The following is a 10848-nucleotide window of genomic DNA, read 5'->3' as shown; positions in this document are numbered from 1 at the left end:
TCTTTAAGGCTTCAGGTGCTATATCTTTTGGTAGCTGGGCACCATCAGCTTTCTTCACCACACTTGCTTGTGCACCCATTGTCTTCAGTGACTTCAGTTGTTATATCTTTTGTTAGCCAAGCATCATTCGCTTTCTTCACCACATTTTCTTGTGCACCCATTGTATTCAGCGATCATGCCAGGCCGGTGAGCATCTCAGACTGCCGAATTGTTAGAACAAAGTGTTCTTGTGTTGGGGGAGTACTTGTGTACAACCCTACACTTTTATACAACTTCAAATTCACATAAAATCATGTAACTACCAAAATGCACCAAATGACAGACCTTCAAAATATATTAATCAAATTATCCTAGAAATGTATCACAGACTGTAATACAGTAATACCAGGAGACTTTAACACATCATTTTTGAGCAAATATCAATCAACTAAAAAGAAAATTTAAAAAGATACAGAAGACCTAAGCAATTAATCAACTCAGTCTCTTACACATATACAGAACCCTTCAAGCAACAAAAACGCATTACACATTTTTTTCCAATGTACATAGTACCTACTCCAAAATAGATCCCATGTTAGGCTATAAAGCAAACACCAATATATTCAGAAATATCAATCTATGACAGGCCACTTTTCCAGATCACCATGATTTTTAGGTAGAAATCAGTCATAGAGCAGTCAACACCCAAAGGTCATGTACATGGAAATTGAACAACACTACTTAAAAGTACTAAGTAGTTGAAGAAATAAAGAAAAAATTAAAAAATTTCCTTGAAACAAATGATAATAAGACAACATACCAAAATATCCATGACACAGCAAAAACCGTAAAAGAGGGCATTTTATAGCAATAAGTACACACATCAAAAAGGAAGAAACAATTCATATAAACAACTAAGCACATTAACTACAACAATTGGAACAGGAGCAGGACACACAAAAACCCAAAAAACAAAACCCCTCAGCCACTAGAAGAAAAGAAATAATAAAGATAAGATCAGAAATGAATGAATTAGAAGATTAAAAACTATAGAAAAATCAACAAGATAAACAGCTGGTTCTTTGAAAAGATTAGCAAAATTGATAAACCACAGGCAAGCTTAATAAATGAAAATGAGAAAAGGCAAATGTTATAAATAAGAAATGAAATGGGTGATATCACAACAGAACTAACCGAGATTTGAAAAAAATCACAGTTTTATAGAAAGTTGTATTCCATCAAATTGAAAAGTAGAGAAGAAATAAATAATTTTCCAGAAATGCATTTATTACCAAAATTAGCAGACCAATGTAGAAAATCTCAACAAGCCAATAAAACAAAAGGAAATAGAACTGTTTTTTTTAAAACTCCCCAAATAAAAATACCCTAGAGAGAAGATAGTTTTAACTAGGAATTCTACCAAGTTTTTAAAGAGTTAACACCAATCCTAAATGAAACAATTTACAAGATAGAAAAGGACAATATGCTACCAAACTTATTTTATGAATAAAGTATCACCTTGATGTCTAACCCTGGAAAATACATCACCAGAATTCAAAATTACAGACCAATATCCACAATGACTATAGATGCCAAAAGTTTCAACCAAATTCAGAAAAGCATAAAAGAAAATCCAGCGTGATCAAGTGGGATTCATACCAGCTCTGCAAGATTGGTTTAATATTAGAAAATAAGTCAATGTAACAAATCAAAGGAAAATAACCATATGATTGCATGATTTGTTGCGGAAAAGACATTGATAAAATTCAACACTCATTCTTGATGACAACATTCAATTAAAGAGGGGTAGAGAGAAATTTCTCAACATAAGAAAGACCGTGTCAGTGAAACAAACAGCTAGTATCTCAATTAATGGAGAGAAACTGAAAACACATTCAAATGGGCACCAAGAAGTTTCCCTTTATCACTACTCTTTTTAAATTTGGCAACATAGCAGGATATAAGATCAACATCCATAAATCAGTTAGATTCTCTTATGTTAAAGAATGGCACACAAAAGGAAATTAAAAGAATGATACGATCTATAATAAATACTTCAAAGGTAAAATATCTAGGAATAAATTTTACCAGAGAAACAAAAATCTTATACAAAGATTAATTATAAAATACTTCTACCAGAAACCAAAAGAAATTTACACAAATGGAAGGGTGTTCCAGGCTCCTGGACAGGAAGACTAAATATAGTGAAAATGTCAGTATTACCAAAAACACTTTATAAATTCAATTCAATTCCTATCCAAAGCTCAACATAATTCTTCAAAGAAGTGGGAAAACTAATCAGCAACTTTATATGAAAAGGAAAGAAATTCAGGAAAAATAAAACACTAGTATAAACAGAACCAAAATGGGAGGCCTTTCATTTCTAGGTTTCAAAACCTATGATATATTAGCCACAGTAATCAAAACAGCTTGGTATTGGTGCAATGATAGACATGTAGACCAATGGATTCGGATAGAGAATACAAAAACACAACCAAATACTCACAAGCACCTTATCCCTGTTGAAGGACTAAAACACAGTAAATGAGAAAGAGATAGACTTCAAAACAATGTTGCTTGAATAGTTGGATTTCCACTTGAAAAAGAGTGAAACAGGACCCATACCTCAAATTATGTACAAAAACAAACTCAAAAATGGGCTAAAGAGCCAAATATAAACTCTAGAACCACACGTAAAGACCCTCAATGAAAAAATGAAGACAAATTTAAGGGTCCTAATACAAGGCATACATACATTGCCAAATGTAAAGAAAAATACCCACACTATTTGAAGACAAAACAGAGTACTGAGACCCTCTAAAAACACATCAAAAGATTTGATTTGTGCACATCAAAAGACTGCATCAAAGAGTAAAAAGAGACCCCACAGATTATGAAAAAATGTTTAGCAATGATATCTCAGATAAAGGCTAATTTCAAACATCAATAGAAAACTACAGCCCCTTAGTAAAGAAAATGCCAATAACCCCATCACAAATGAGATGATTCTGACTCCTTATGACCCAGTGGACAGAGTAGAACTGCCCCATAGGGCTAACAAGATTAAAGTCTTTATGGAAACAATGGCCACATCTTTGTCCCTCTGAATGGCTGGAGGATTTGAATCTCCAGCCTTTCTGTTCACAGCCCAGAGCTCTTAAACACTACTATTTGGATTTGATATGAGTGTATGATGGGATTGCTCATGTAAAGTGCATAACATAAGTCTGTAATTAATAGGAAAGGAGTCCTGGTAGCGTAGTGGTTATGCTTTGGGCTGTGGTCTGAAAGGTCAGAAACCACCAGCTGCTCTGCTGGAAAAAGCTGAAAAAAGCTTTCTACCCCCATAAAGGGTTACAGTCTCAGAAACTTGCAGGGGACAGTTTTACCCTGTCCTATAGTGTTACTGTGAGTGAACAGCGACTCAATGGCAGTGAGTCTGGTTTCTGAAATACACTTCCAAGAGAGACTTTACTATGTGAATCATAACCTTTTCCTTCCTGCAAGAAGCTTAATTCTATCTCTTATGAAGGCAATCTAAAAAGAACAGAGAATAATAGAGCCAAAGAGATCATCTACTCCGGGTTTCTCAACCTTGACCCTCTGGACATTTCAGTGGGCAATTATTTGGTGCGAGGGCTGCGCTGTGCATTGTAGGGAGCTTAGCAGTATCCCTGGCCTTATAGCAACTGCTTCTCCCAGTTGTCATAGCCAAAAATATCTCCAGACATTCCCAAAGCTCCTCTGGGAGGAAAGGTCACTCACGGTTGGTTGAGAACCATTGATTTAACCCAACACTTTTATTTTCTAGGAAAAGAAACATTAAGGTCAAAATAAATTGTGATGTCTTAAAAGATGTGAAGTATGCATTTGGAATTAGATCCCAGATGCCCTGACTTCCGTCTGATCTGCCTCTGAAACATCACACTGATTTCTCAAGAGAAAGCGCTCTTCCACGCCACTAACCAGCTGCATGGAAGAAGACTCAATATTAATGAGTGACAAGGGGGAAGACATTTTCTTTCACTTTATGCTTCTCTTTGATAGAAAATGATCTTCGGCTGAAGCGTTATTTAACAAGTATTGAAAACCGATAAAGATGACAATTTCGTTAGGGAATAATAGGATGCTCCTAATTAGGTCAAATCTACTGGCCCATCTGAAAAGAGATAGAGAGCTGGTGAGTGAGATTAATGATGCAAAAATCATAAGCTCTGAAGCAAGAAAACTAATAAAAATAATAAAGGATTCCTTTTAAAGGGTGGGGGGAGGGCAAGAAATCGAGTCCCAATTTTAATAGCATCATTGTAGCTATAAACATACATATCATACTGGGCATTGTGCTCAATTCTCAGAACCTAGATCAAATTATTCAAGTCTATGAAGAGCATTTAGAGAAGGGCAGAGGGCTCTTTAGGAGGGTCACTGAATTCTGTAAGAATTGGATATAGCAGAATATATTTCATTTACATAGAAAATTGCCAAACAAGAAATCAGGGAACCCAGTGTTAATAATAAAAGTTTGACAAATTATCTTTAATTTCTATAATGCTCTACTGGGCTGAATTGTTCTCTGGAGATAATGGCATGGGCAGTAGGTTTATAAACTTTGAACAGCTTCTAATATTCAGAGTCTTGGAGAATTGAAGCACACTAAATGAGTTAGATGATAGGATAAGGAATTAAACATAGTAGAAGAGTGAGCCACCCTGAAAGCTTACTAGTTTGTAGAGAACAAATTTAAGCCAAAACTTCATTTACACAAGCATAGACTGTAAGTGATGACCGATAACAGAAAAGAGATATAGAGATTTTTATTTTATGCATCAACAACATAAGTCTACGGTCTAAAATCAAAGAGAGGCTAGCATCATTTCTTGTAGTGAACACATTCATGGATCAAATAAGTGAGGGAGATGGTGTAAGGGATTAAAATTGGCAAATATTACTCAAATAACAAATGGTTAGAAAAAACGACATGTTTAAAGCATTTTTTGAGAATAAAGGGCAACATTCCTTACTTCTAGGCATTAACCAAAGTCCTAAAATTTATTTTTAAACTCTTATTCTCCCTCTCTTAAAAGATAGGCTCTAAATATTTAGGTAGTAAAACAAGTTATTAAAACTTCCAATCTCTCAAAATACAGCAGATTGTGTTCTGTTTGCGTTTCAACTACTCTTTCGCTTTGTTTTTAAGTGTGCACCTGTCTGATTTCAGTCAGAAGAAAAAAGGCTACATCGCTTGGGAATATATTTTCATTCATTCTAACCTCACACCACTAAGAATAAACTCATAAATGACACATCTCTTTGTTTTGAATGGAACCTCTTGGCAGAAAATAGATATCTATTAAAAGTCAGCCATGAGAAGCTTGCCAAAGGACGAATGATTGCCACATTTTCTTGTGAAAAAACCCAAGGTTGGAAGCCATGGAGCCCCGGTTTCTGTTGCCAGCTCTGCTGGTAGCCCCCGGGCTGAGCTTGACCCCCTAGCCCAGTGGCTGTTTTAAGGGATCACTTCACAAACAGGAGTTCTTCAGCCTCTTTGACTGCCAAAGCCAGGATTGATATCTAGGTTAGACAGGTCACCCCATTCCAGATTCTGGGATCCACTTTCTAATTGGCAACATAAGTAACCCCGAAAGCTTCATTTAATGAGAGAAGTGATGTATTTGATGAAAAGAAACAAAGAGTTCCGTATTACAAACCTTCTGACCTGTTGGATTACCTCATCCTTTCTGGAACAGCCTCTGTCTCCACATCTTATCTGTAAGAACAGTGCTAACTATCCTCATTGTTGCTTGGTCGATTCTAACTCATTATGACCCTGTCAGACAGAGTAGGACTGACCCATAAGGCTTACTTTTCTAAGGTTTGAACCCACTTGTTGGCTCTAGATTTCAATATGCCTATTTTGGGTAATGGAGTCCAGAGGAAGGCATGAGTTCTCAAATGCTAAATAAAATACATGGAGATCAATGCCCATGAATCATCAACCCCCACAGTTTTATACATGGTTCTGTTTTTATGGTTTATGTAATGAATGCTCTTTGTAAGACTATTGCTGTCTGAAACTCTGATCAGCTTCAAAGGAAGCTAAGCCTGTTATTGCCTTACAATGGAAACTTTGGAATCAAAAATAAGACTGAGAGAATTGAAGTGGAAGGCCATGGCTGTACAAAAGGAAGATGGCTTGCTTGGGTTGCCTTATGCTACAAGCAGATCAGATTGGAGATGAGAGGTATGTGTCTGTGAGAGTGATAAGACAGAAGGTGAGGGGATGTGTTAGACTGGGTGGACTACTGAAACAAATCCAGCAAGACTCATATGTGTACAAGGAAGAGGCTTATATACAAGAGCAGTTGAATATTGAGAAAACAGCCCAGCCCAGTCCAAGCCCATAAGTCCGATATTAGTCCATATGTCCAATACCAATATATAATAAAGACCTGCTCAGACTCACAAAACACATGCAATGACACTGAGTGCAGGACAATCACAGGCCAATGGTTAGAAAGTCTTTGGATGCTGTGGCGTTGTAAGCATCTCAGCGCTGGCAGGGGTCTTCATGTGGATCCTTCAGTTTCCAGGGCTGCATGTGGCTTCTCCTCAAGGATGTCCTGCAGGAAGTAAGCAGAGAGAAAAAGTTGTCTCCTGCCTCCAAGGAGGAAAAAGAAGATTTCCCAGTATTCTCAGGAGAAAGTCATGCCCAGACAGAGGCCTCATTGGCTATCACTCGATTGACAGACTAGACTCCACCCCTTCACTCTTAATCCTCCCAAATCCCAAATTGATACCAGAGTCTGTAACTACCATAGGGCATCTGAAAGTCCTGAGATACAAGAAGGTCCTCCCTAATGTGGCTTTCTTTACTATCCAAGGGGTAGCATCCACGGAGACCTGCCTATTCTCTGGGGTGAATGACAAATATTAAGCGAGCTTTTCTCAACCAACACACTTGGGCAAGCCACTTCACCTTGTTAGGACCACTATTACCTTTCGTGGATTAAGGATATTATAAAGCACAGCTCTTAAATCCCATAGGACTCAAAAACAGTTGGAAATAGACATTAACTCTTGGATTGATAGAGATTAAGCAAGAATTTGTGTGGGGGGTGGGGCGCTGGACAAAGTGTAGTTCCAGCTCCCAAACTTTAGGAAGTATGTATTCACTGTTGGATATGTAGAGATTAAAAGTGCCTAAAATTAGCTAAGTTGAGCTTTTCAAATTTTTATTGTAGAAACTAGGCCACAATATAGGTAAAGATGATTTATTTGGTCATTGACTTCCTGAAAAAAAAAACAATAACTTGAGAAACTGTTGAAATCATTGGAAAATTCAAATATTATGTCTATGTCAGGTACCTGAAATGTGTAGCTGCACTGTTACTGTTGTCAAGAAAGAAAGTCAGTCTTGGATAAAATGGCAGAGAGTCATAAGAGATGTCTAAGCAAGCAGATTGGCTTTCCATAAACCTCTGGTGAGAAAAACGGACAGTGTTACTGGATGGATCAGAGGAAGAGTTTATTGCCCATAGAAAACATGGTGAACTGCAGGAACATCCATGTAGTACCACTTCTTCCCTTGTTCCAGGGCTCCTATGGCCTAACACAGGAGCCCCAAATGTTACCACACAGAGATGAGGTTGAACCACAGCAAAAGAACATGGGGCTAATGATTCATCACCCTTTTTTACCACACAACAAACAAACCAGTATCCTTTCCCTAATAAAAAGCAGTCACAGAATGGTTAAGCTGTGGTTCTTGGGGAGTTGGACAATAGACATCCTTAATTGACTTAATGACTAGCGACAGAATTATTTCAGGACCAGAATATAGTTTGGTTTTGTAATTTGGAAGCATCAACAAATATATTCAGATATGCTCAGGCATATGATGGGTAGCCTGTCCCAGTAATTCATCCCCATTCCTAATAATTCAACTCTTAGTACTACATATTCTTAGCTAAATTCAAATTTTCATGTGATCATGCTATCAGCAACTTGGACAAGAGCTAAAGCTGAAGAGCTAAGACTTGACTAAGGCTATTGTCAATAGCCTTCACCAATTTGCAGGATGAAATCCGTCTGAAGTACTAAGCACAGTCAGGAACTTCAGGATCCCTGGATGAGCTGATTAAGAGCTGCTATTTGCTGTAGTTGATGTGTACCACCGATCAATTATAACTCATAATACCTTATAGGGCAGGGTAGAACTGGCTCAGAGGGTTTTTTTCAGGCTATTATATTTACAGGAACAAACCACCAGGTAAATTCAAACTGCATACACTTAGGATATGAGCTATACATTTAACCATTGTGTAACCAGGGCTTCTCAGAGAGGATTCCACTTACACACTGCCACTGAGTCAATTACTTACTGTTATGTGTCTGTCAGTTGTTGTATTGTGGTAATTTATGTGTTGTTGTGATCCTAGAAGCTATGCCACTGGTATTTCAAATGCCAGCAGGGTCACCCAAAGTGAACAGGTTTCCCTAGAGCTTCCAGACTAAGAAGAGACTTTGATGTGTAGCATCAAAACATTTTCAGATAATGAAGGCCTAATAAACAGAAGAACCTTTTCAGACATAGAACCAGATAACAAGCCCCTCAGGTAATAAAGCACTCAGAATACGACTGAAGAAGAGCTGCCTTCTCAAAGTAGAGTTGAACATAATGATGTGAATGGAATAAAACCTGTGAGAGCAGAGCCTTTAGGACCTTCGTTTGCTGGTGGGGCAGAAATCGGAATAAGACGAAACAGTTGCAAAATCTACTAATAGTCAAAATTTGGAATGTACAAATATTAATCAAGGAAAATTGGAAGACATCTAAAATGAAATGGAATACATAAAGACTGATATCCTAGGTGTTATTGATTTGAATTGGACTGGCATTGACCGTTTTGAATCAGAATATCAGATGATTTCCTATGCTGGGACTGACACTATCAAGAGGAATGACATTACATCCATCATCAATTTCAGATCTTTCTTGAAGTGCAATGATGTCTGAAAGGGTTACATCTTACTTGCCTTCAAGGAAATCCAATCAATACAACTATTATTCAAATTTATACATGAACTACTAAAACTAGTGATGAAGAAATTGAAGAATTCTACCAACATCTTCATCCTAAGATTACCCAAACGTGCAATCACAATGCATTGATAATGATTGGCAATTGGAATGCAAAAGTTGGAAGCAAAAAGGAAGGAGCAGTAATTGGAAAATATGGTCTTGGTGACAGAAATGAAGATGGAAATCAAATGAGAGAATTTTGCAAGACCAACAAATTCTTCACTACAAATACTTTTTCAACAACACCTAAAAGCAACTACACAGTAGGACATGCAATACACAGAAATAAAATAGGCTACATTTTTTGGAAGAGATGATGAAGTTCAATATCAGCAGCTAAAATGAGGTCACGATCTCACGGTGGAACAGACCACCAATTACTCATATGTAAGTTCAAAATGAAAATTAAAACAATCCTGCAAGAGCCAAAAATATGGCCTTGAGTCAATTTCACCTGAATTTCTAAAACATCTCAAGACAGATTTGCTACGTCACACACAAATGACAGAAGGCGTGATGCTGTGCGGGAGGACATCAAGAACATCATTCATGAAGATCACAGTCATTAAAAAGTCAGGTGAGAATAAAAGATCAGCATGGATGACAGAAGAGATTGGAAACTTGCTCTTAATTGTAGAGTACTAAGGCAAATAGAAGAATGATAAAGTCAACAAAAAATTTCAAAGAGTAGCTCAAGAAGACAAAGTAAAATATTATAGTGAAATGTGCAAAGACACTTAGAGTTAGAAAACAAAAAAAGGAAGAAAATGCTCAGTGTGTCTTACATGGAAAGAACTAAAGAAAAATTCAAGCCTCAAGTTGTCATATTGTAAGATTCTATGTATTATTAAATGATGCAGGAAGCATCAAATGAAGACAGACCTAGATCCAAAAAAAATCACACTAGTGAAAAGTAAATTCTGAATTATAAAAATGACATTATTTTTATCACATTGCTAAATCAAGCTTATTACTTTTTTTTAAAGATATAAAGAATACACAGTCACCAAAAAGAACTAGTCAAAATACAACCATTGCAGGAGGTAGCATATGAGCCAGAGCCAGTGGTGCTAAAGGAAGAAATTCAAACTGCACTGAAAGTATGAGCCAAAACAAGGCTCCAGAAATTGATGGGATACCAGTTGGACTGTTTCAAGAAGCTGAGGAAGCACTTACACATCTGTGCCAGGAAGTTTGGACAACAGCTCCTTGACCCGCTGACTTTAAGAGATCCATATTTGTAACCTTTGCAGACCAATCCCAACAGAATGTTCAAATTGTAGCATAATATCATTAACACCACATGCAAACAACATTTTGCTGAAAATCATCAAACAAAGGTTGCGATAGTACCTTCACAGAGAGCTGCTAGAGAGTCAGACTGGATTCAGAAGCAGACATGGAACAAAGAATATCATTCCAAATGTCAGATGGTTCTTGGCTCAAAGCAGAGAATTCCAGAAAGATGTTTACTTGGTTTTTCTGTTTGTTTGTTTGTTTGTTTGTTTGTTTGTTTGTTTTAACTTGTGTTTTATTAATTATGCCAAGGCATTTGACTGTGTGGATCATAACACACTATCACACTTAACTTCATCCCCAATCTAAGAATGGTTAGTTATTATGACATGATCCTACTCAATACTTGTCCTAATGAAGAGGTCACTGAAGATGTGGGTGCTATAGCAAAATGTGGTGAAGAAACCAGATGGTCCTTGGCATTCAGAAAGAATAGCATCTGAGGTCTTAAAGGGTTGTCTTAAAACAAACAGCCATCGAAGTGAAGTGTC

The sequence above is a fragment of the Echinops telfairi genome, unplaced genomic scaffold (genome assembly GCF_000313985.2).
Source record: "Echinops telfairi isolate 266 unplaced genomic scaffold, ASM31398v2 ScPeMD7_3533;HRSCAF=4204_0, whole genome shotgun sequence".
NCBI classification, from domain to species: domain Eukaryota; kingdom Metazoa; phylum Chordata; class Mammalia; order Afrosoricida; family Tenrecidae; genus Echinops; species Echinops telfairi.
This window is presented reverse-complemented; position numbering follows the sequence as displayed.